This window comes from Heterodontus francisci, chromosome 9 (genome assembly GCF_036365525.1).
Source record: "Heterodontus francisci isolate sHetFra1 chromosome 9, sHetFra1.hap1, whole genome shotgun sequence".
Taxonomy (NCBI): domain Eukaryota; kingdom Metazoa; phylum Chordata; class Chondrichthyes; order Heterodontiformes; family Heterodontidae; genus Heterodontus; species Heterodontus francisci.
The window spans coordinates 52,091,608-52,118,327 of record NC_090379.1 but is presented as its reverse complement, the minus strand read 5'-3'; the positions used below and the strand labels follow the sequence as shown (position 1 = coordinate 52,118,327).

Sequence of the window (26,720 nt, the reverse complement as noted above, 5' to 3'; positions counted from 1 at the left end):
AGAAGCAGAAGGAATATAGAAAGCCAGAGGGGAAGTGAAAAGGGAAATAAGAGAGGCAAAGAGAGAGTATGAGAAAAGACTGGCAGCTAGCATAAAAGGGAATCTAAAAGTCTTCTATAGGCTTATAAATAGTAGACAAGTAGTAAGAGCCAGTGGGGGTGGGGTGGGGGTAGGGGGTAATTAGGAACCTAAATGGAGGCCTATATAGCAAGATATTGCCTTTTAGGTCGGGACCCTGATGTCGGAGTCAAATGGGGGTCCTGACCCTGCACAGATGTAAGGTGATTGGCGATGTGAGGAAAAACCTTTATGCAGCGAGCGGTTAGGATCTGGAATGCACTGCCTGAAAGAGTGGCAGAGGCAGATTCAATTAAGGCTTTCAAAATGCAGTTAAATAAGTACATGAAGGGAAACAAATAGCAAGGCTATGGGAAAAAGGCAGGGACGTGGGACTGGCTGGATTTCTCTTGCAGAGAGCTGGCACTGGCTAGATGGGCCAAATGGCCTCCTTGTGTTCTGTAAACATTCTTTGATTGTATGACTGGTGGTAGAATGGTAAAGCAGGATATTGTCAACATATGTAGGTAAGCTGACCCTGTGTTACAGATAACGTCATCGGGGAAGATTTTGATAGAGAAATAGCAGGTGGAAAAGCATGTCATTTGGGGGCATGTTGGAGGTGCCCATGCAGAGTGGGAGGACAAGATGTGCTGACTATATTGGGGTAGGTAGGAACCAGGATGGGATATTCTCACAGAGGTGGACCATAAAGGAGCGACAGTGGTGGAGGATACGATGGTTGAAGGCCATTGTTGGCTGTCCCTCAATTTGAGGATGACGTTTACTCAAAATCGCTAGTTTCTGCCTTGGGTCATCAGGTGACAGAACAGGCTGATTCTCGGGCACCTCTTTGGGCACATGGGGCACGACGTCCTACGAAGTAGTGGGATCCGGAGCGCAGGATTTGCTTCCTTTTCTTTCCTTCTCTGGTGTCGCTCTGCCTCATCATTTAAAGCGTTTGGACTTAAAAAGCATGATGCAGCTTGATGGACAAGTTGTCGCCAGTTTGAACGACTGACACAGAGCTAGATGGCAGTCAATATTTTTGTATTTCTCTGGCACTGAAGAAACTGGAGCAAAAGTGTATTTGTAAATTAGGAAAATTTAGTAAGATTCTTCTTTGGATCTCATTCTGACTGATACTCTCATAGTATTTGATTGATTAGTCAGAATGAGATCCAAAGAAGAAACAAAATTTTCCTGCATCTAGCTCTGCTCTCACCTCTGACACCAAATTCTGTTTGAATCCCTTCAACTTGCCTGCCATCCAGTACATGAAACCATGTTAGACCTGATAAAAGTCACCAACCACAAGATTATAACTGCAACAGCAGAGATACAAAATTATACAACATAAGGGAGTTGTTCCATGTCAGCAGTGATAGAGTAAGATGCCTCATAAATTATGATTTCAACTATGAAAGGTAATACAGTGCCCTCATGCTGCCAGGTGCTGTAAATTTCACAAGTTATCTAATTACCTTACATAACTAGTAGCACACAACTAATATAAAGATATTACAGTCCTTGATCTTTATGTCGTCATTGTCGACAGGAATAGTGCCGGAAGACTGGAGGATAGCAAATGTTGTCCCCTTGTTCAAGAAGGGGAGTAGAGACAGCCCTGGCAATTATAGACCTGTGAGCCTTACTTCGGTTGTGGGTAAAATGTTGGAAAAGGTTATAAGAGACAGGATTTATAATCATCTTGAAAAGAATAAGTTCATTAGCGATAGTCAGCACGGTTTTGTGACGGGTAGGTCATGCCTCACAAACCTTATTGAGTTTTTCGAGAAGGTGACCAAACAGGTGGATGAGGGTAAAGCAGTGGATGTGGTGTATATGGATTTCAGTAAGGCGTTTGATAAGGTTCCCCACGGTAGGCTATTGCAGAAAATACGGAAGTATGGGGTTGAAGGTGATTTAGAGCTTTGGATCAGAAATTGGCTAGCTGAAAGAAGACAGAGGGTGGTGGTTGATGGCAAATGTTCATCCTGGAGTTTAGTTACTAGTGGTGTACCACAAGGATCTGTTTTGGGGCCACTGCTGTTTGTCATTTTTATAAATGACCTGGAAGAGGGTGTAGAAGGGTGGGTTAGTAAATTTGTGGATGACACTAAGGTCGGTGGAGTTGTGGATAGTGCCGAAGGATGTTGTAGGGTACAGAGGGACATAGATAGGCTGCAGAGCTGGGCTGAGAGATGGCAAATGGAGTTTAATGCGGAAAAGTGTGAGGTGATTCACTTTGGAAGGAGTAACAGGAATGCAGAGTACTGGGCTAATGGGAAGATTCTTGGTAGTGTAGATGAACAGAGAGATCTTGGTGTCCAGGTACATAAATCCCTGAAGGTTGCTACCCAGGTTAATAGGGCTGTTAAGAAGGCATATGGTGTGTTAGCTTTTATTAGTAGGGGGATCGAGTTTCGGAGCCATGAGGTCATGCTGCAGCTGTACAAAACTCTGGTGAGACCGCACCTGGAGTATTGCGTGCAGTTCTGGTCACCGAATTATAGGAAGGATGTGGAAGCTATGGAAAGGCTGCAGAGGAGATTTACTAGGATGTTGCCTGGTATGGAGGGAAGGTCTTACGAGGAAAGGCTGAGGGACTTGAGGTTGTTTTCGTTGGAGAGAAGGAGGAGGAGAGGTGACTTAATAGAGACATACAAGATAATCAGAGGGTTAGATAGGGTGGATAGTGAGAGTCTTTTTCCTCGGATGGTGATGGCAAACACGAGGGGACATAGCTTTAAGTTGAGGGGTGATATATATAGGACAGATGTCAGAGGTAGTTTCTTTACTCAGAGAGTAGTAGGGGCGTGGAACGCCCTGCCTGCAGCAGTAGTAGACTCGCCAACTTTAAGGGCATTTAAGTGGTCATTGGATAGACATATGGATGAAAATGGAATAGTGTAGGTCAGATGGTTTCACAGGTCGGCGCAACATCGAGGGCCGAAGGGCCTGTACTGCGCTGTAATGTTCTAAATATTCTAAAAAAAAAACAGTCATTTGTGACAGAATGCAAAGACCATAGGAATTAGTTCCACACAACCTATTTGGATAATTTACTGGATTATCTACTATGTAATGTAATCCTATCAGATATACAGTTAAAAGAGATTTGTAATAGCTTCAATAAAGAATAAACTTTGTACTGGCTGAAAACAATCCTGCTTTGGTATGTTAGAAGATAGGAAACAACTATAGCTAACCCTATATCAGATTTGAGATTGGGGATATATATTTATTTATTTTTGTAGTGTTTATGTGAGACTACCGAAGCAGAGATTATATCCTTCTAAACAACATTATATCATAACATGCATATTTACTGGATTATCTGTAGGTAAAGTAGGTGTATTTTGGAATAAATTGCCTCTGGTAAAATGATGAATTCTGGAAAAGACATAGAAAGCATGCCATTTTAAAAAAGTATGAAGATAAAATAAATTAGAACCATGGGGATGAAATTCAACTTGCAGTAGTTGCTTTGAGCCTGAAAAACGCGAAGAATTGCACCTGATACAGTTTCAAGCCCAGTTGTAAATGGACCAGCAGCCTGCCCAGCTGAAACTGGGGTAAGGCTGCTTAAATACCTAAATCAGAGCCATAGGCTCTGTAGCACCCTGATTGCAAAATTCAGATATAAATGGCAGAGTGTTTGCCCAGATGTACCAGCCATTGAGTAGCGTAACCAGTGGTCCCTTTCCACTGGAAACTGCACAACAGCCCAGGAAACTGAGTTTCATATTTCTGGGCCCAGGATAAGCAGGAGCCATCTTCCTGGGTCCACAAAAAACTCCAACCCACAGTCGGCCCATTGGATTCTCAGAGTAGGAGCTGACCAACTCTACCCCCTCCTTCCCCCAGCCACTTTCACATTCAGCGAGCTGCTATAGGGTAACCGACTGGTGTCTGTAGCTCACCATGTAAATAAAGAATTTGGTTCCGGCCTCATGTCAGTGTGAACAGGCTACTCCTCTCATTAACACCTTAAGACAAATGAATTTAGGGAGTCTGACAAAGTCTAAATATGTTGTTGATAAGCATTTACATACATGTAAATTCATTTGTCTTAAGGTGTTAATGAGAGGAGTAGCAATAATGTCAGTGTTAAAAATTCCACTATGATCTGAGAAATTTCTATAAAAATTGTCTTTGATAAATCTAAAACACACATCCATTTTCCTCCTGGTAGGAATTTATGTGTTGAAGGATTGTTCTGGTACAAACAATTTTTTTTTCCAGTCAGTTATCTTATCTACATATTTGACAGGATTAATTGACCTAATGAATTTTTTACCGAAATTGGTGGTGTGAAATTCAGATCAGTGGTACCCATTGTTTGAGCACTTTGGGTGCTGTTTGAGGTCAAAAATGGCGTCTGAGACACGCACACACACTTCCAGGGTGAATTGCAACAGACATCATATGAGTGAGGGTGTTATCGTGCACAGAGTGAATGCCCACTGAAAGTATGCAGAGTGAGCAGATCATGACGTAAATCACTGTCCAAAACTGATTTGATGTCAGAGCTGCCATTTTGAAGCTCAATGCTCCCGCAAACACTGTCTCTTAATCATGCACAGCTGAACACGGGTTCAGCAGCAGGAAGGACCCCACCCGCACCAGTGCTATTTAAAGGGATCATCAACTATTTACAAGTTAGTTGTTGGTTGATTTCTTCTGGCTGTGCTATGATTCTAGAAATGTTTGCCACTTTCTATAGTGGTTTCAAGTTGTAAATGTCTATAGTAGGTGCTGGAGTACTTCTTGATGAATGCAGGCCTTTGCACAAACCAGCTGGTCCAAGACATGGGTACACTAGTAGCCATTCCCCTTGGAATACAGCATGACTGAGAGAATGAGCAGAAACTACAAAGAGCTGGATAAGCTGCTATAAGAGAGAGGAGGGGGAGGGGGAGAAGGGTTTTCAGCCAGAGGCCTAGGGTGTTCACGGAGCAAATCTCCTACCTGAATCTCAGTGAGGAATAATGTGTGAGACTTCTGCAGTTCCACTGAAATCTGCCACCTCCTGTAGCCACAACAGGAAACTCAGAGCAGGGCAAGGATGGCATTGCCAGTGGCTATGAAGAGGACTGTGGCCATGAAATTTTATGCGTCTGGTTCCTTCCAGGCTGAAACTGGAGATATTTGCAACATTTTGCAGTTTGCCATCTACTGTTGAGTGAGGGAGGTCACTGACGTTCGCTACTCATTGAGAGCTAACTACATTTCATTCTCTCTTGCCAGACAGAAGCAGGTGTAGCGAGCATTGCAATTGAAAGGTATTCCACTCTCTCAACATCCTGCTGGTATGTTACCATACGCTGAAAATCATGCAGGTCAATGCCTGGTATCCTGGTAGCAGCCATCCTGTCTTCATTCTGATGTGCCATCTGCATTTGAGTCACCACGACAAACCAGAGGCTGGCTACTGGATGACAAGGGCTATCTGCCGATCACTCTGCAGGAGCCCTACAGTATTCTGCAGAGTGGGTGTCAAGATTCGTGGTGATCTGCTGCATGCTGCACAACTTCATCATCATGAGGGGACTGCCCTTGCCACCAGCTATATGGACAGCAATTTAGGAACAGGAGGAGGAGGAGGAAGCGAGGAGGCAACCCAGATAGGCCCTTTGTTCCCGGGCTGTATGTGAAGAACTCATCCGAGTGCGATAACAATAACCACAACCACAATTCCCCATTTACCAACAGTAAATGTCACTGACTCTGTGAACAATACCAGTCATTGATTATCATGGTGTATGCTTGGTCACAATGTAAAAGTAAAATCTGGCATAAAATAAACGTTTCAAGCCAAATTTATGAATCAGATCATTCCATATTGCATACATAAGTCAAATAATCACCCTTATGCATTCCCTTAGTCCTGTCGTCCATGTGCCTTTGCCTGTCTTAGTTCTGTTATGCAATGACACCGCAGTGGCTGCAGCACGACTGGTTGAAGGCTGCTGACTTACAGTGGGGAAGACCGCACGGGGCTTTGGAGGAAGACCTCAAACAGCTCTGTGCTTGAAAGGCCTGCTTGTGTACTCCACCATCTTGCCATGGGTGGCGGAATCTGGGCTGGCTGGCTGGCTGACAGGCAAGAGCAAGGGCGCTGGCGGAGTAACAGGGATGGAAGGATGAATGTAGTCTTCCTGAGAGAGAACAGCATGTTCATGCTACTTTTCCAGGGCTGCACCTCAGCAATCATAGTAATCTGTTGGAGGGCAGATTGGTTGTCCGCTGTGACATCCTGCAAGCTCCTTTGAACACTATAATCCACAACCATGGTGGTAGCAATCTGAGATGCGTTGCAAAAAGCTGACCCTGCATAAATTCAGTCCACTGCAGCACTCACACTTCTGTGCTGCAATGGTTGCTGAGACATCAGTTATCCGATGCTGCATCAGGGTTGGGTCCACAAGTGGGCTAATGGAGTTGGCCACCATTTCCATGCTTGAATGACTGGGTTCCAAACTCTGTACAAAGCACTGTGCCAAGTTCTTGCTGGACTCCTTCATGCTCCTTGACATTGATCACATGCTTTCTGGTAGGCTTCCCAATGCACCAAGCATTTGGTTGTGCATCCCATCAGCCTTTTTCTCAATAACATAAAAGTAAAATACTGCGGATGCCAGGAATCTGAATTAAAAACAGTAAGTGCTGGAAATACTCAACAGGTCAGGCAGCATCTGTGGAGAGAGAAACAGAGTTAACATTTCAGGTCTGTGACCTTTCATCAGACCTTCTTCTCAATGCTGACCCATCGAGGCCCTGAGTCCTCTGCAGCAGAACTCATGTGCGACTTCACCCCCTGGTGAGCTGGTACCTGCTCTATCCATTTCCCCTGCCCTGGCAGCAGGCCACTTATGTCTGGTGTCTCACCACATATGATCCCACTTCTATGCTCTCTTCTAAATTATGCACAGTGTCAGTATCTGAGCTGGTGCTTGTGAGTGTGAAATTGAGTGAGAGTACGTCTTCATTACTGTCTTATTGTTGCTCCTGCACTGCATGGCCAGGTTGCTCTTCTTGGGTATCTGAAAGGAGAAAGGCACAGGTAAGAATATAGTGTGGGCAGGGGGAGAAGGTAAGTAAGGGATGAGGGGGAGGTGGGATGTGAGAAGGAGGATAAGGAATGAGCATACCACATTCTTCGATGGTCCCAGTAGCTCTTTTGGTGACGGCCTTAGCAACGGCCATCCTAGTAATGCCCGGCACTGTCTCGTTGATGGGAGTTAGGACATACAGGCACGCCTGTCCCCGTCTGGTTAAGTGCTGCTACCTTGTCCTGCAAGAGAAAGGGAAGTCAGTGAGTGTGGTGCAATCTGTTTAGGTGATGTGGCTGTTATGGATGAATATCTGGCAGTATGTACAAGTTGTGAGATATGAGTGAGGCTTGCAGCAGTGCTAAGTGTGCAAGTGCACGGTGCAGTACATGAATGTTAAATATTCATGATTGATAGAGATTCTTGGTCGGTGAGTGATGGGAGTATGATGCATTGAACAGTGTGTGAGGCTAGTGGTACAGTTGGTGAGATATAACATTTGAAGATGCATTCACTGATGTTGACCACTTGTGTAAGGGTCATTGAACTTCTTGTGGCACTGGATCCAAGTCCTCAGGGCTAGATTCCTGGTATTGACTGCCAACGTTACCTGCTCCCAGTGCCTTTTGAACATGTGTCTGGAGGGCATCCTGGCTCCCTGAGGATACAGGACATCTCTTCTCCATTGCACCTCCTCCACCAAGGCCTCCAACGAAAACCCACTCTCCCATATTGTGCCATTCTTCTGCCTTTCAATGACTTACAGCACCTGCTCCAGTCTCAATGCACCTTCCCTTTAAGAGCTACAGGCTGATTTTAAGTACTGCTGGTTCGCTTTAACTGCATTTTGGCCCCCCTGCTGAGGAGTGCAGTTATTGCTGGCTGCATGTTGCAATTATGTGAATCAGAGGGCATGCTGCCTGCATCACATTGAAGAGGCACAAGGTAATCATGCATCACAATCCCCGCGTCTGTTTTTGGGGACTATCGAATTTAGCCTCCATTATCTTTTCGAAATAAATAGCAAAGTTTTCGAGTGGTCATTTTCTTTTCACATTCCACAATTATTATCTTTTATTCTTAACTTGTATCAGACCCACCGGCCGTCCATGTCTCCGTTATAAAGACGTCTGCAAACGCGACATGAAATCGTGTGACATTGATCACAAGTCGTGGGAGTCAGTTGCCAGCATTCGCCAGAGCTGGCGGGCAGCCATAAAGACAGGGCTAAATTGTGGCGAGTCGAAGAGACTTAGTAGTTGGCAGGAAAAAAGACAGAGGCGCAAGGGGAGAGCCAACTGTGCAACAGCCCCAACAAACAAATTTCTCTGCAGCACCTGTGGAAGAGCCTGTCACTCCAGAATTGGCCTTTATAGCCACTCCAGGCGCTGCTTCACAAACCACTGACCACCTCCAGGCGCGTATCCATTGTCTCTCGAGATAAGGAGGCCCAAAAGAAAGACTCTGCCAAAATTGACTTAAGAATATAGTTTTAAAATATACCCTAATTTGGAAAGATATTCACTGGAATGTAGTAGTCTGTGGGTGATATGGGGCTACCACCAGTGGTTTGCCACACTGCCTGCATGTATTTTCACTGTCTGTAAAACCCCATTGTCATCATTTGAATGTAAGTGTTCTGTTTGTTGTGTACAGTGATGGTGATACCTAAAATTGTGCACACTGCCGGCAAGAAGCATTGTGCTTGGCGAGGGCTGAATGAGAAACTGCAAGCTCTGAAAACCCTTCAACCTCTGTAACCACCATAAAACACAAAACTGGGCAGGATCTGTTCCAGGCATGCAAGTGTTGCCTGCCCAATTTTTCTCTCCGGCCTCTGGCTCCACCCAGGTGATGCTTAAAGCTCAGGCAGTAAAGAAAGAATCCTCCACAAAAACACAAGTCAGAAATCAACAGTCCTACACATTCTGACCCTTACCTTTTCTCACCAGAGTTCTGCTTTCTACACTCAACTTCCTCTCCTCTTCCCCAGTGATGAGAGGAGCCCCAATTTCACCTTTTCACAGACCAGTCTCTCAGAATCATTACATAGCACTAAGAGCTGCTTTTTTCTCTTCATCATGGCTGACTTTGGAAGTATTTCAGATTAGCAGCCGGTGGTAATTACCCTGCCCCAGCCCAGATTTCTGGATTGTACAGAGATGGATAGTAACTGCTAAGGAAAGTATAAGGGCCAAGTACAAAATGGTTTTACCTGGTGAAGGTCAGATAGTGCAGTAACATTACTACCAGAAGGAAATCTCAGGTACAGCTATTTAAAAAATACTCTGTTCAACTTTTTATGTAGTTTGACTTTTCGGAATCATGGGGCTGTATTTTGCCAGCCCTCTAGGGACCGGCTGGGAGGTGGGAGGGGGAGGGCCCGTAAAATGGTGAGGGAAGGCAGGGATTGGAGTAGCATTACAACCACTGCTGGATTTATACCAGCGGCGGGTGGGCCCCCTACCATGTGCGGAGATCGCTTGGTGAACCCTGGTGGCCTCCTGTGGGCTTGGCGGGGCCCTCCTAATCAGGTACTCTGTGGCCCATGAAGGCGCCCTCTGGCAGCAAGGGCCACCCCCATAGCAACACCACCATCCCCTTGCTGGGGCCTCCCTGACTGGCCCTAGCGACCCCCGACCCACTCACCTCGTTGTGAGGGCGGCATCAATCGTTGTGTCCTCTCAGCTGGATGCAGTCCCAGGAGTGGCTACTGCTCCCGGTGACACTGCTGGGACTGAAGAGCTGCTGGCCAATTGGCGGGCTGGCAGCTCTTGGAGGTGGGCTCCGATCTTTTAAAGGGATAGAAACCCCAACAGCAACTAATTAGTTGCTGGGTGGGCTCAAAATGCAGCCGGGGGTCCCTCAAATGGCCAAGGTGGGATTGCCTCCAGCTTTTGGGCCTGTCCTCGGGGCATCAGCCACCCTGACTAAATTCAGCCCATAATGCGCATCATTATTACAGACACAATTCCCTGATAAGTGTATGGGAAAGAGAGCTGGAAAAATGGAGACATATACAGAAGTTGTTCTCTAAGTTCTGGATGCTTTCATTAGTGGAAAATCAATCTAATTAAAAATTATGCATTTCAGTTTTATACGCCTTCCAGTTTATCAAAATAAGCCCAAAACTCCCACCGCACAATGTGTGTGGGTGGTAAGTACACTATTAGACATCCTACAGTGGTTAGCACTGCAGCCTTACAGCTCCAGCGACCCGGGTTCAATTCTGGGTACTGCCTGTGTGGAGTTTGCAAGTTCTCCCTGTGTCTGCGTGGGTTTCCTCCGGGTGCTCCGGTTTTCATGCCAAAGGCTTGCAGGTTGATAGGTTAATTGGCCATTAGAAATTGCCCCTAGTATAGGTAGGATGTAGGGGAAATATAGGGACAGGTGGGAATGTGGTAGGAATATGGGATTAGTGTAGGATTAGTATAAATGGGTGGTTGATGGTCGGCACAGACTTGGTGGGCCGAAGGGCCTGTTTCAGTGCTGTATCTCTAAAGTAAAGTAAAGTAAATCCTAGATAACCATGATGAGCTTCAAAAGTTGAGTCCATGACTCACCAGGTCACACAGATTTAAATTCCAATTGTTCAGCCTCTAAGTGGTCTATTCAGACTTATGAAAAACTATGACAGGAAATTCATCAATGGCATTTTTTAAAGCAAGATATGCTTTGCTTTTTATGTCTGTCAAAAGACTCATATTTAGTGCTCAGAATTCAGTATCTCTGGCAAACGATAAATGCTGTAAAACTATAAATGGCATGGAAGTCAATCTATATTAAACAGTGATCTATTATTCCAGCCATCAATGCTGTTTCCATTTCAGCAATGTGGCAAATACTATTCAGTTGCTATAGCCTTCTGTTTTCTAAGACCTAATTCTTGTTTTACCCATATTGAAAAAGTGAACAAACTCTGAAGCAAGTTGAATTCAAGATCTTTTCCCCTTGGTTCAGTGTTCAACAATTGAACACCCTAGCTTAGATTTCATATGTCTGAAATCAGTAGTCGACTATTTGGTTTTACTTGAAACATGCACCGGGAAGATGTTGGCCCAAGGCTTGCTCCCAATTGGGCTTGGGCCTTATTTCCACGAAAACAGTAAGCTGTGGACACGTGCCAGGTTTCCCATCAGTTGGGGCCCTTGCAAAATTGGCCTGGCTTGATGCTGAGTCAGTTTGCAGATTGGCCCTGTGAGGGAGTGGGGCCAAATGTGTTGTGTGGCGGTGTTGGGAGCATGAATGCAGGCCAGCAGTGGCCCCAGTACTGTTGTGGAACCAGCAGTTGGGAGCAGGGTCCAAGGCAGGTGTTGGATCATGATGAGGATCTAATGCCTGGTCGGTGCTTCAGGTGGGTGGCCCGGACACTCAATTTGATATCGAGCCACATCAGGAGATATTGGTCAACAAAGGAGGAAAGAGAGAAGAGGTGGAGATGTTTAGGGAGTGCATTCCAGAACTTAAGGCCTTAGTAGCTGAAGGCACAACCGATGGTGGAGTGATTAAAATTGGGGATGCTCAAGAGGCCAGAATTAGAGTAGCACAGATATCTCGGAGGGTTGTAGGGCTGCGGGGCATTACAGCCATGGGTAAAATCATGGAGGGATTTGAAAATGAGGATGAGAATTTTAAAATTGAGGCATTGTTTAACTGGGAGCTAATGTAGGTCAGCAGGCACAGGGGTGGTGGATTAACAGGAGTTAATTGGCACGAGTTCGGACTCAAAGAAACATTTTGGATGACCACAAGTTTATGGAAGGTAGAAATGGGAGGTCACTCAGGAGTGTGTTGGTATAGTTAAATGTAGAGGTCTAGAGATAGATGAGATTTCAATAGCAGATAAACGGATGCAAGGATGGAGTTGGGCAATGCTATACAGGTGGAAATAGGTAGTCCTCATGCTGGCACAGACGTGATCAGATGCTCATCTAGGGGTCATATAAGACATCAAGGTTGTGAACAGTTTGGTTCAACTCAGACAGTTGCCAGGGAGAGGGATGAAGTTGATGGCAACTGAACAGAGTTTGTAATGGGTTCAGAAGATAATAGCTTTGGTCTTCACAATATTCAGTTGCAGGAAATTTCTGTTCATCCAGAGCAGAATGTCAAACAAGCAGTGTGACAATTTAGAAACAGAGGAGGGAGTTGAGAGAGATGGTGGTGTGTTAGAGTTGAGTTTCATCAGTGTGCATGTGAAAGCTAATGCTGTGCTTTGAGATGATGTCTCTGAGGGGCAACAAGGGGACCAAGAATAAATCTTTGGGGGCCACCAGAGATAACTGTGGGAGAAGGAAGAGAAGCCATTGCAGGTAATTCTCTGGTTATGACCGAATAGATAAGAATGGGACCAAGTGAGAGCAGACCCACCCAGCCGCACGACGGTGGAGACGTATTGGAGGAGGATGACCTGGTCAACTGTGCCAAAAATTGCGGATGGGTTAAGAAGGAAAAGGAGGAATAGTTTACCATTGTCACAGTCACATAGGATGTCATTTGTGACTTTGATAAGAGTCGTTTTGGTACTGTGGGAGGGCAGGAGCAGAAACCAGATTGGAGGGATTCAAACAAGGAGTTCTTGATGCCATTTTGGTGAGGCTGTTAGCAGCATGCAAGGAGTATTAGCTGGAAGTATACAGAGTAGACAGATTGAGACATCAGTCAGTGTGTAACACTGATATGACACCAGCCCTGCCATTTGGGAACTCAAATCTCCAGCAATCAAACTCTCTTAACCTTGCACAGCTGAACACATATTCAACAGCAGGAAGGACCATCCAGCAGTGCTATTTAAATGGATCATCAGCTACTTACAGGTTAGTTGCTGACTGATGTCTACTGGTTCTTGCTGCAATTGAAGTATTGTTTGGTGGTTTTCAGAGTTGTTTCAAGTTGCTGATGTTTGCAGGGAATGGTGTGATATATGCTGAAGGACGTGGTCCTGACTTCCAGCATGCTGCACAAACAACTTGCTCCCAGATGTGGGTACAGTAGTTCGCATCCTGATTGTCCTGCACCATGACACATAGAATGAGCAAAGGAGACACAGAGCAGGACAAGCTGCTGAGAGAGGGATGAGGGGGAAAAGGGCTCTCAGCAGGAGGCTATATCCATCCAGGATGTTTAGGGAGCAATTCTCCTGCCTAAAGCTCAGCTGGGAACAGTGCGCCTCTGCTTCACTAAGGACGTCCTCACTGAAATCTGGCACCTGCTGCAAACGACAACTGCAGCCTCAGAGCAGGGCGAGGATGGCATTGCCAGTGGTTGTGAAGGTGAATGTGGCCATGAACCTTTTACATTTGGCTCCTTCCAAGCTGGAGCAGGTGTTATTTGCAACATCTTCCAGTTTGTCATCCACTGTTGCATGAGAGGTCATTGAGGCTCTGTATTCCAAGAAAGCTGAATACACTTCATTTCTTCTTGCCAGAGAGAAGCAGGTGGAGTGAGTACGTAGCCTCGCGTGGATTACTGGTTTCCCCATGGTTCAGGTTGCCATTAACTGCACACACCTTGCTTTGGGGGCATGTCAACTCTGAGATGTACCCCAACTACAAGGGATTCCAGTCCCACAGCTGGCATGGAATCATATGCAATATATCATGCAGGCCAATGTCTGGTGTCCTGGCAGCAGTCATGATGCCTTCATTCTGTGGCAGTCACTGTACCATTTGCATTTGAGCCACCACGACAAATCAGAGGGTAGCTATTGGGTGACAAGCGCTATCCTTTGATGGCATGGCTTATGACTCTGGTGCACAACCCATCACATGTCAGCAGCATATAAATAACAAAAGCCATGCTGCCACCCAAAGTGTGATAGAGCAGACCACTGGGGTGCTTAAACAGTGTTGCCTGGACTGCACTGGAGAAGCCCTGCAGTATTCAGCAGAGCACATGTCAAGATTCGTGGGGGTCTTCTGCATTCTATACAATCTTGCCATTATGAGGGGAAAGCCCTTGCCACCAGCTATACAGCAACCAGCTGAGGTGGAGGAAGTGGAGGAGGATGAGGAGGAGTGTTAATTGAATATTAGTTGGATGTTTAATTGTATTCAGGTTGTGGACATTAACTGGGGCTTCACTTGTGCTCATATATAAGGAACAGGATGAAAACAGTGGTTGTTGGATCTTGAGATGCATGATAAGTAATGTGTGTCTCTGTAAATAAAAGCTTGTAAGTGTATAAAGACTAGGTGCCAGTTCTATCCTTCGGCCCCTGCCTATCTGAATTGTAACAAGGAGGAGGAGAAAGGAGGCAACCACAACAGCTCTTTTCTGGCCAGTGTCATTCCAACTTGCTTTGTTGAATGAAAATTTTATTTAATCCACTGACTGGAGATCTGAATTTATATTTTTTTTGAAGAAATTTAAAATGAACAGATAAAAAAATATGACTGCCAGCAGCTTAGGATGGCCATCTAATTTGCAACACTGTATCCTACATTGCAAGGCTTGTGGGGAGGGAGAGGTAATGTCTGATCATTTCCTAGCAAGAACCAAGACCCAGGAAGTTTAAGGGAACGACCTGTTCTTTCAGCAAGAAGGAATACTGCTAACAGCTATGTTTGAATCACTGAGTGACTGTCATGTGACAAGCTCCTCCCCATCCGTGGTTTTAAGCTGGTGTTTTCTCTGCAGCAGAAGAAAAGCTTCTGGACTCTGACACATGCAGACCTAAGTGGGAAGTGGGGGGTGTGGGGGGGGGGGGGGGGGGGGTGGGGGGTGCTCTCTCTCTCCATTTCAAATTAAAAGTTTCGAACTCTGCCTGTTGACTGGCCACCTTTGCATTCTCCGGCTACAGTCAGAAACCCTGTTAGAGGAAATCATCTACATCACTGTTTCCAAGAGACCCACTGAACCAGTCATCTATCTCTTCAAACTAAAAGCTTCAGGACCACCGAATGCAGCTAGAAGCCAGCTGAATCACCAAAGGTCACAGACTGTATACCCCTTTTCTCTATGTACTCTCACTCAACCAATCTACCTTTCCCCATTCTGTAACCTATTTGTGTGTGTAAACTCTAGTGTGTGTATGTGAGTGAAAGTTGGTGCGTAGTTTATTATTTTTATTAGTTCAGTTTAGGTACAATAAAGTTAACCTCTTGATTTGTTAAATTCAAGAAAGTTTAGATTGGGTGTCTAGTTTGTTTAGCCAGTGCAGACATGATGGGCTGAATGGCCTCCTTCTGTGCTGTAACTTTTCTTTGGTTCTATGGTTTCTAAAACCTGTCAGAGTGGTTCTTGTTATGATCATAGCAAGTAAGTAATCAAAACCTACTGAATTGGCCAATACATCCACTTTAAGAAAGAATTAAACTTGTTGTGGTCAAACAAGGAGAGGGAAAAAAGGGAAGCTCTTCGACCTCTCCTCACTTGACAGTAACACCAGACTATCCATGGTTGACTCATCCAACTGTGACACCAGTAAAAGCAGCCCTAATTCCCCATTCACCAACAGTCCCACACCTTCATTTCCCTCTGTTATTTACCATTACGGCATCTGCTTGGCCAGAAAGCATTGTCCACCAAGGCTACCTGGTCCCACTGCCTTGGCAAAACATGTCTGGAGGCCCTCCAGACCCATGTGGAAGGTCCCCTCTCTCCTCCTGACAACCACCTGCACAAAGCCTCCAGTGCAGGGTCTTAAAATCTTGCGTCCTTCCCACATCAAAATCACTTTTACAATGACTTCCAGAACCTGTTCCATTCAAAATGTACCTCCCCTTTAAGAGGTGAAGGCTGGCTTCAAGCAGTGCAGGTTAGCTTTAATTTGAGTTAGCTTCTCATGATTTTGCATCTCTGTTGATGCGTGCAACCACTCAGCAGTGCAGTTAGTACTGGCTGCATGCTACAAACATTTAAATTAGTAGGCAGCACAAAATTTGCATGCTGCCTGGATCTGAAGCAACTGGTACAGATGCCGTTTTCACGGGTATCGAATTTCAAGGCCCTAGGGTCCATGCTAAACCTTCTACCCTTCAACAATAAACAAATAAATACAAACAGCTAAACCCACAAATCTCCAATCAGGAGAGGAAACAATGACATGTCTAAGGAACCATCTTACATACTGGAAGAGAGAAATAGAAATGTATTTGCATATGGATATTTCTTAACTCCATGTATGTATTTATCAGCTATTTTCAGCAACAAGATGACTACAAACCTACGCACTTAATGTCACTGCAAATGCATTAGCACTGACAACAGTGTGACTAAATGGGTGTAGTCTACACAAAGGTAGATTTTTAAAAAACCTCTATGTTTTCTATGAAAATATATTTAGGTGAGAACTAAATCTGCAATATCATAAAAAAGAGCAATTATAACAACATATTAACTCGTAGCCATGTTTAATGATTTAAATATTGATACAGCTAGCCAAGCACAGTATTAAAATTGGTTCAGTAATGTTCAAGGGGAGATGGTGGGATAATGGTAATGTCACTAAACTAGTAATCCAGGGCCCAGGCTAATAAAAATCTGGAATTGAAAGCTAATCTCAGTAATAGCACCAGGGAACTGTCATTGATTGTCACAATTTAAACATGTTCACTTTTAACAAGACTTCCAATTGGAAATTGCACAGGAATTCTCCTGATCAAAGGAATCATAGCAGGAGTAGGCCATTTGGCCCGTTGAGCCTGCTCTGCCATTCAAACAGATCATGGCTGATCATCTACCTCTATGCCATTTTTCCCCACTATCCCCATATCCCTTGATGCCATTAGTATCCAGAAATCTATCGATTTCTTCTTGAACATGCTCAATGATTGAGCTTCCACAGCTCTCTGAGGGAGAGAATTCCATAGATTCACCACCCTCTGAGTAAAGAAATTCCTTCTCATCTCAGTTTTAAATGGCCTGCCCCTTATTCTGAGACTGTGTGCCCTGGTTCTGGACTCACCAGCAAGAAGAAACATCCTATCCACATCTACCCTGTCACAACCTGTAAGTATTTTGTAAGTTTCAATGAGATCACCTCTCATTCTTCAAAACTCTTCAGAATACAGGCCCAGTTTCTGCAATCTCTCCTCATAAGACAATCCCACCATCCCAGGGATTAGTCTGGTGAACCTCAGTTGAATTCTCTCTATGGCAAGTATATCCTTCCTTGGATAAGGAGACCAAAAATGTACACAATACTCATGCTGCGGTCTCGCTAAGGCTTTATACAATTGCCACAAGGCATCTTTACTCCTGTATTCAAATCCCCTTGCAATGAAGGTCAACATACCATTTTCCTTCCTAATTGCTTGTTGTACCAGCATACTAACTTTCAGTGACTTATGAACAAGGACACCCAGGTCCTTTTGACATTAACACTTCCCAACCTCTCATCATTTAAGAAGTACTGTGCCTTTCTGTTTTTTTCTACCAAAGTGGATAACTTCACACTTATTCACATTATATTCCATCTGCCAAGTTCTTGCCCATTCACTTAGCCTGTCCAAATCCCCTTGAAGCCTCCTTGCATCCTCCTCACAACTTACATTCCATCTAGTTTTGGGTCATCAGTAAATTTGGAAATATTACATTTGGTCACCACATCCAAATCTTTTATATAGATTGTGAACAGCTGTGGCCCAAGCACTGTCCCTTTTGGTATTCCACGAGTAACAGCCTGCCATCCTGAGAATGACCCATTTATTCCTACTCTCTGTTTTCTGTCTGTTAACCAATTCTCAATCCATTGCAGTATATTACACCTAATCCCATGTGCTTTAATTTTGTTTACTTACCTCCTGTGTGGGACCTTATCAAAAGCATTCTGAAAATCCAAATACACCACGTCTACCAGTTCTCCTTTATCTATGCTACAACTGACATGCTCAAAAAACTCCAACAGGTTTAGTCAAACATGATTTCCCTTTCATAAATCCATGTTGACTCTGTCCAATCATATCATTATTTTCCAGGTGCCCAGTTATCTCATCCTCTATAATAGATTCTAACATTTTCCCTACCACTGACGTTAAACTAACAGGTCTGTAGTTCTCTGTTTGCTCTCTCGCTACCTTCTCAAATAGTGGTGGTTACATTTGCTACTTTCCAGTCTGCAGGAACCCTTCCAGAATCTATAGAATTTTGAAAGATAACCACCAATGCATCCACTATCTCTCTCGCCACCTCCTTCAACACTCTGGGATGTAACTCATCTGGTCCAGGGTATTTATCAACTTTCAATCTAATTTTTTGCGTACTACCTCTTTATTGATCCCAATTTCTTTCAGTTCCTCATTTTTACAAATCCCTCCGTTCTCTAGTATTTCTGGGAGATTTTCTGTGTCTTCCTCTGTGAAGACAAACACAAAAGTCTGAATTTTACCAGCCCCTCGACGCCGGGAGTCGTGGCGGGAGGGCGGCCGTAAAATTTTGATGGGAGAGGACTGCCACGACCCTGACGTCGAGAAGACCCTGCCGCATTTTTCCGCTGGCGGTGAGGCCTCGGTGCGGCCACCCTGCCGCCGTCATTAAAATAATACAATTGGCCACATTACATGGTAATGAGCTTACCTGATGCTGTCAGCTGTCCGCCACTCGTATGCCTTCGGAGTTCCGAGGTGAGACACTGGTTGGGGGGGGTGGGTAGGAATAAAATTATCAGGGCGGGGTGGGGGGGGGAAGGGAGCAGGGAAAACTATCCGTTTTGGTTGCAGAGATGGTGGGAAGGGGTTGAGGTTCAAAGGGAATAAATTTCGGGGAGGAAAGTTCGGGATATAAATAAAAGTTTTCTCTGGGAGGAGAGGGTAATTTATATATAGATTACCCATTGTGGGGTGGGAGACGGGATTTAAAGTTGTATTGAAATGTTATTTTTATTTCCCGGAGACCGGGACCTTTAAAAATTAAAATGTCACGGAACAGCTTGAAGCCCTTTAAAAATGGTGCCGGCGCCTGTGCGGTGGCCATTCAAACAGATCATGGCAGACATTCCGCACTTAAATCAGCCCCTGCACTTAATATCGTCGGGGCTGTGTGGCGGCACTTCTGTGTCGGAAGGTTGCCGCCTTCATGGCGCACTGTTAAAATTCAGCCCAAAGTAATTGTTTAGTTTCTCTGCCATTTCCTCATTCTGCACCACAAACTCTCCTGTCTCCGCCTGCAATGGACCCACATTTGTCCTTGCTAATGCTTTCCTTTTCACATACCTAAAGAAGATTTTACTGTCTGCCTTTATGTTTCTAGCTATCTTGCACTGATAATCCCTTTTTCCTATCTTCCTTGGTCCTCCTTTGTTGGATTCTAAATTGCTCCCAATCCCTGGGCTTACCACTTTTTCTGGCGACCTTATAAACCACTTCCTTTGACCTAATACAATCTTTAACTTCTTTTGTTAGCCACGGTTGATTCACTTTTCCTGTTGGGTTTTTGTGTCTTAGAGGAAGGTATATTTGTTGTAAACTGTGTAATTCTCCTACTATAGTTGTTGTGGGAGATTAAGGACAACCTTTGCAGAATTTCAGGGTCTTATTATGCATCAGCAACATATTCGCATTTCCATGTTTCGCAGCTTTCAGACTTGTATAACTGGAACCTATTCATTCTTAACAAGATATACATGCAGCACATAGATACTGCACATACAGGAGTAAAAACAAATCAGCTGTGTATGCTAGCTAGTAGATTTCTGTCTGTGGCCTACATTTAAACAGAGTAATGTAAACATTTCTGGAATGAAAGTCAAACTGCACTGAATCAATAGAGGTACACAACAATTATTAAACAAACATCGTATCCTGATATATTACCACTAAAGCAATTAGAAAAAGCCCTTGAAACATTTATTTCATTTCAAGCTAATGCTTTGTGGTAAAATGTTTATTACATTTTTATTTTAAGATTTATAGAAGAATGTGTTAACATTTAAATGCAGCAGTCATATTTATAATACCCTGACATATGTCAGCCTATGGAATCAATTATATGCAATTTTGTAGTTTTAAGTGAGATCAGATAATATCTGGATTGACTTTTTATTGTAATACATTCTAAAGTTATCAAGGCAGTGCACACAGGACTTTGGTACATCTGGTGAGAGAAGAAACTATTATTAACTAAGAAATGAGGGCATCTGTTTGAGAAAAGATTCAATGTTATTGTGGTCATTAGTACCTGAAGTTGCTGAGCAAATGGCTTGAGGATGCTAGACCTGTGGACTAAAAATCATTTGCTTGAAGTTAATGGCGGAGTCCATAGGTTGTGCATTTATGGGATGCCTTAGAATTAAAAGTGAAGGATTGAGTGTGATAAAATAGCTATCTAAGTAGAATGGTTGGGGAAGGAGTTATTGTACTAACAGGAGGATCCAAATTCGGTGCATTTGATACAATTTGATGTGAACCAAGCCAAAACCAATCATCAGAGTCATTTAAACATACAAGAAAGACAGACAGGGAAACTACTGGTCCATCAAACCTGTCCCATACCATCATAAAGCACCTGAGCATCATGCCTCCAACCCACAGGCAGCCATGTAATCACCTGGGAAAGATACAGCCCTACGCCAATTCGGGTAGAAAATATATGAAAAGTTCCTTGGCTCCTGAAGGTGATGGAAACAGTGAGCAGGAGAAACAGTGTCCAGTACCCCAGCTACTGTTTTTACATAGTGATATCAGCCACAGCTGGAAACTCATCCAACTATCTTTTGAATGCTTGCACTGCATCTGTACTCATTGTACAAGCCAGCAACTTGAACCAAACTCCTGACATCTGATCCAGTTCTATGCTTTTGTAATTTGAATGCATGTCCCTGGTTCTCCCTAAATTATCTAACTCAAATAGTCTATCCATATGAATATTTTAGTCCCTTCATTGTTTTAAACACCTCTATCAAAACCTTCTGAATCCTACGCTTTTCTAGTGGAAACCAGTCGTAATAACTAAGGGCCTTTCAACTAATTATCAACTTAATGGCCTTCTTCTCATCCTCTTCCAGGGCCTCTATATCATCTACCAGCCAGAGGGCCTTAACTGGACACACTATCCTAGTTGACACATTACCCAAGGTTTTGTCAATATAGTGTACTGAGGGAGTGCTGCAGTGTTAGAGGTGTCGTCCTTTGGCTAAGACATTAAACCAAGGCCCCTTCTGCCCTCTCAGGTGGACGTAAAAGATCTCACAGTACTAATCAAAGAACAGAAGAGGAGTTTTCCCTGGTGTCCTGGCCAATATATTTTCCCCAACCAAAGTCACTAAAACAGATTATGTGATCACTATCTCGTTGTTTGTAGGATTTTACTGTGCTGCCGTGTTTCTTACATTATTACAGTGACTACACTTCAAAAGTGCTTCATTGGCTGTAAAGTGCTTTGTGGCATCTTGAGATCATGAAAGACACTATAGAAATGCAAGTTTTTTCTTTCTATGTACTGGCTGCCATTGATATCTGGATCCCCACAATTGCCTAGACCATGAACTCCCAGCTCATCGAGTCCCAACCCTTGGCCCTGCTAACGGCACAATATTTGCCTTAAAATGAGCAGGTGCAAGTACCGCACTTACAATTCAATTTTGAAACTGGCAGAGATTACAGAAACTGAACGCAGTAGATTTTCATCAGCCCAATTTCATTGAGTGAGTGGTTGCTGTCACCTCTCATCCAAAGGGGTTGGTCTGAGGCCCGACCAAATTTCATGGTCAGACCTCATTTCCATACATTCGGCAAGTTGTTTGCACATTTTGAGCAGTATAATTTTTCTGACAGTTTTAGGATACAGTCTGTTACTGTTCAAAAGGCACCAAGTGCAGGTGTTTTTGGAAAGTTATTGTAACTTAGCTACGATGAAAGGTAAAGGCACTAAAATGTTCTTAGAGGTTATAAAATACAGCCAATTTAACAAGTTAAAAGCTACTTAGAAACATACAACAGTAAATCAACATTTACCAACTTCACAATAAAATCTACTTTGATGAATGCTTTTATGGAAGCAATTGGCTCATTTACAAAGGTTTTATAACAAAAATCATGCTTTGTTCATAGCTATTACACTTTTGCATAGTATGTGCTTTGAACAGTCCTTTTGCTCACACAATCCAAATCACGTGGAATTACATTCTTCTCATGTTATTGTTGCTCATTGTGCCAAAACAAACTGATTGTACTGTTAAACTAAAGTACATGCTTTATCTCAGACAAAATGTATCTCTTCTCCAACATATCATGTGCGCATGTATTATTTTAAGGTTATCCTTAAGTTAAGCGTTTTGTTCTGAGGTTGCAAAATAGCTGCTATTGTAACGATCATAAATAGCTTCCAGGAATCATACACTTCAGGAGAAGTCTTATAGTATGATGGAAAGAACAGATTATACCTCATTGTTCTAAATATGATGTAACTTGTTCTTGTCTGGTCGATTTATGACTGAGGAATCAGTGAATATATTAGAAACAGGGCATAATTAACTGTTTACATGGAGTATCAGAACCTTTGTAACCAGAACTCTGAGGTATTTGTGCAGTTTTTGTTCCATGTTATATAATTACTAAGTACCTTTTTTTAATGCTTTTGTAGGTTCAGTCCAGTGCTTAAAAGAGGCTGAGGCAGACCCTGGGGAACGTGATTCTGTAAGTAATAAAAAAAACCTGTAAGACATCTAAATGCATTATGGGTCAAATGGTTTTATATGTTGCTTTTATTAGTGCTCTGTGTAGTACGCTGGGACATTAAAGTAGTTTTAAAATAGGATTGGATTTATTAATGCATTATCATAGAATTTTATTGTATAATTTGAAACCAAAATTTATAAAACCTTTCTAATTTGTATCACATTCATTGAAACAAAATATGTTTACATAAAATACCATTGCTCTTTTGTGTTAGTTTCAGCCTTTAGTTAGTAGTTCGTTAAATGTTTACCATTTTCCCAGAAATGCTTAGATCTTATACAAAGTGTTAAGAGATGGCATAAACTTAAAAATACATATGCAGAGTAGTGTCAATGATTGTTTTGTTTATTGATATTCCATTGCAAAATATAGAATTCTCACTTTAAAAAATCCATTTCATGTTTCAGTATGCATGCTCATTATAAAATGTCATATTGATGTTTTATTTATTGAGGCTAGTTACTATTTCATTTAATGGTATTTATTTAATTTTAGGTTATTTAATGTTTGTAATTGATTCTCTCACAGGTGTGTGAGCTGCCAACAGAATTTGTAGAAACTGTTAGACCAAGGCCTCAAGGGTCTTCACCAGTATATGACTATTCATTAACAGAGGAATACAAAGGCAAAAAGGTTGGTCAACAACATGAAGTTGAAATGACAATAACAAAACTAAAATCAGGGGTGATTTGCAATCCAGCATTGGATGCAAAATCCTAGATTGTCTGCCCCCCGTTTCCCAATGTGTGTTTTATGTGAATGTCACTCCCTTCTGGGAATGTTGGATTGTGGAATCTCCCCATCAAGGTGAATCCTGAAATTATTTTGCATAGTTATTATTTGTCTGTTTGAAAATAAAGCTCATCCTGTCATTCTTGTGCATAGAAAAATTCTAATAAATTTGACCAGATGCTCTTATATTCAAAGAGACATATATATGTATATATTAGGGTAATAAGTTTAAGCAATAGCAGGAAAATGCAAAGTCAACGCCTCTAAAAATGTTGAAGAAAGTTACAGTAGACTGAGTGGAGGATGGGTGAGAGAGATTGCAGGGGAGGGAAGAGAGGCAGCACGAGGTTGCAGGGGGGCATGGAAGGAGCCAACATGAAGGTTCATAACCTCTATTATTCTCAATTCCCTGATCCAAAATCTACAGGAAGCCAAAACCATTTTACCAGTCTCAACAACCCACCAACTTCTCGTCCAGCTTGCAATCCATCACATTCTGACCTCTCCTAACCTCATCTCTCTGACTGCTGTCCTCATGTATCCTTTCATTCTCGCTTCTCCTGCTTTCATTGCCCGCCCACTGCTGCTTCTCAATGCTAGCTGCCCACCTGCCCAGTGAGCAGAATAGGATAATAATGGTGCAAATTGGAGTTTGGAGGAGATACCAAAGCTGGGTTGGGAAATGGGACTGGAGGATATCTGTGGGCCCAGAGTGGCAGATTCGGGGTGGGTGTATAACTGAGATTCGATTCTCCACTTGGTTCCCCTTCTGCTGCCAGATACTGGAACCCAGTCCCACTGCTGTCAAACCTAGGACCACATGAGGAAAAACTTTTTTATGCAGTGAGTGGTTAGGATCTGCAATACACCCCTTAGAATGTGGTGGAGTCAGATGCAATTGGGGCCTTCAAATGGGCATTGAATAAGCACCTGCAGAGGAAAAAAAATGCAGGACTCTGGGGAAAGAGCAAGGAGTAGGACAAGTTGAGATGCTCTTGCAGAGAGCCAGCACGGACACGATGGGCCAAACAGCTCCCTTCTGTACTGAAAATTATTCTATAATTCTATATGTTACCAGTATTGCCAAACTCTGGGACCAGTCTGTCTAATTTGTAGAGGTCCCAGGACTTTCTGCAGTGATATCGCAAAACTGACAGATCCTGGCACTCCACTGCACAATTCTGCCATTCCCTGGTACCTTTCAGCTAGGGCTACCTGAGTCCAGGATCCATCCACATAATTCCAGACACTTGAACAGTTAAAACCACATTTCAACCTCCAGTTCATCAAAATTCCTTGCTACAGATTTCCAAAACCCAGCACCCTCTTCAATTAGCCTCGGACTGTAGGACTCTGTGCCTGGTGTTGCCAATCCCTAGGACCTCGCGCTGAACTGTTGTCAAAATTTCAAATTACCTGCTTAGTGCTTCGAAACTGCAGGACTATCCCCTGCCAAACCCCAGCACCCCCCTCCCTCCTCCATGCTGCCAAACTCCACGGACCACATTAGCCTTGCCCCTCACACTCCTAAATAGCAGGTGCTGACTTCCTACCTGGTATACCTTTTTCCTGCATTTTTTTTTTAAAAAGGTGAGATCAAACACTAAGTTTTTTAGAGATACCGCACTGAAACAGGCCCTTCGGCCCACCGGGTCTGTGCCGACCATCAACCACCCATTTATACTAATCCTACACTAATTCCATATTCCTACCACATCCCCACCTGTCCCTATATTTCCCTACCACCTACCTATACTAGGAGCAATTTATAATGGCCAATTTACCTATCAACCAGCAAGTCTTTGGCATGTGGGAGGAAACCAGAGCACCCGGAGGAAACCCACGCAGACACAGGGAGAACTTGCAAACTCCACACAGGCAGTACCCAGAATTGAACCCGGGTCGCTGGAGCTGTGAGGCTGCAGTGCTAACCACTGCGCCACTGTGCCGCCAATGTGATTTTGCTCTTCCACTGGTTGGAGTCCATGTTTCTCCCAGTGAAAATGCAGAACCAGCAGTCATTACATATCCTGCTGCAGAATCCAATGAAGCTGCCACTTGCTCAATTGGTGCGTACAATGAAGATGAAACCTATATGATGGTACCTCAAAGGAGAGCTGTAGACTAAAGGATCATATCCATCAGTTTGTGCACATCTTGAAAAACTGATCTTAGAGCCAGCACATAGGTACAATACTCTTCCAACACCCTTCTTTTCTGACTTTGCGCTCCTGATGGGGAGTTGTAATCAGCTGGAGTGCATCTGGGAAATTTGGATCGTGTTGACCATAATCTTTGCGGCACTAATGGATCAGAGACTCAGATGCAGGACTCCTTTGAATTTCTAAGATGCACTTCTGCCAGATGGTTATTCCTATTGGAAGCACAAGGTCAGAAAGATGATTCCTATAGCATTTTTATTGAGAAAATAGCATTGCATTTACGTAGCAATGTTTATGACCTTACCTTCCGCTAGGGACTGCACCTTGATGTGGTGGGAAGGCTTGTGTGTTTCTATGACTTTGAGAGTTATGCTGGTGGGGACCATTCCTCCTCGTAGGGGTTGTGAGTCAGGTTAACAGAAATGCCTTTTATTAAGGAAACAACCCAGAGACAAAATGTGTCTGTTATAGACTTGTAAATAGAAACATATTGGGCAGGATTTTTAGTCTTCGTCAGGCGATTTTCCTGGAGGCAGAGTTGGTGGAGGGGGACGGGGCGGCAGGGGGTGGGGGGGTGTGGTGGTGTGGGGGGTGGGAATGACAGGGCTACGCGCCCGCAAGCGGCAGGTAGCCAACTGACCCACCTTAAAGGCCTACTAAGCCCAGTTAACGGAGGCTGACTAATTTTCCAGTCAGTCTCCAGGTCCTCCTCACAGGCAACAGGGGACAATTTCGCTGCCTTGAGATGGCGTCCCAGTGGCAGATTGGGGAGCCAGCACTCTTGGCAGGCTTCGAGGCCCTCTCTGCCTGCTTGGGTTCAGCAGAAGCCGCAGGCTGCCCTGTGGAGGCCCCAGCACCCCCCACCCACCGACAATAGTGGCCAGGCTGCTGAATCTATTTTTTAACTTTAACTTTGAAAAAGTTGGAGAGAGGATGCTTCCATCTTGGGGTGCTCTCTCCCTCTCTTACCTGCTGCTGCTGCTTTCAAGTGTTCGGGCCTCTGATTGGCCCTCCAACTTCGAGAGCCCAGCTGCTGCCCTTAATTGGATGGCAAACCTGCCCTGTGGCCATTAATTGGCCAATTCGGGGAAAATCGC

General features: G+C 43.8%; 1 protein-coding gene across 1 annotated transcript in view; it reads left to right on the top strand.

Moving 5' to 3' along the window:
- The window catches only part of LOC137373755 (neuroblast differentiation-associated protein AHNAK-like), a 93,706-nt gene that overhangs the window by 17,601 nt on the left and 49,385 nt on the right, over window positions 1-26,720 (top strand). The window contains exons 2-3 of the mRNA XM_068039066.1: window positions 22,635-22,687; window positions 23,258-23,362. The gene's annotated coding sequence lies outside the window, so the exon portion shown is untranslated. The remainder of the gene's footprint in view (window positions 1-22,634; window positions 22,688-23,257; window positions 23,363-26,720) is intronic.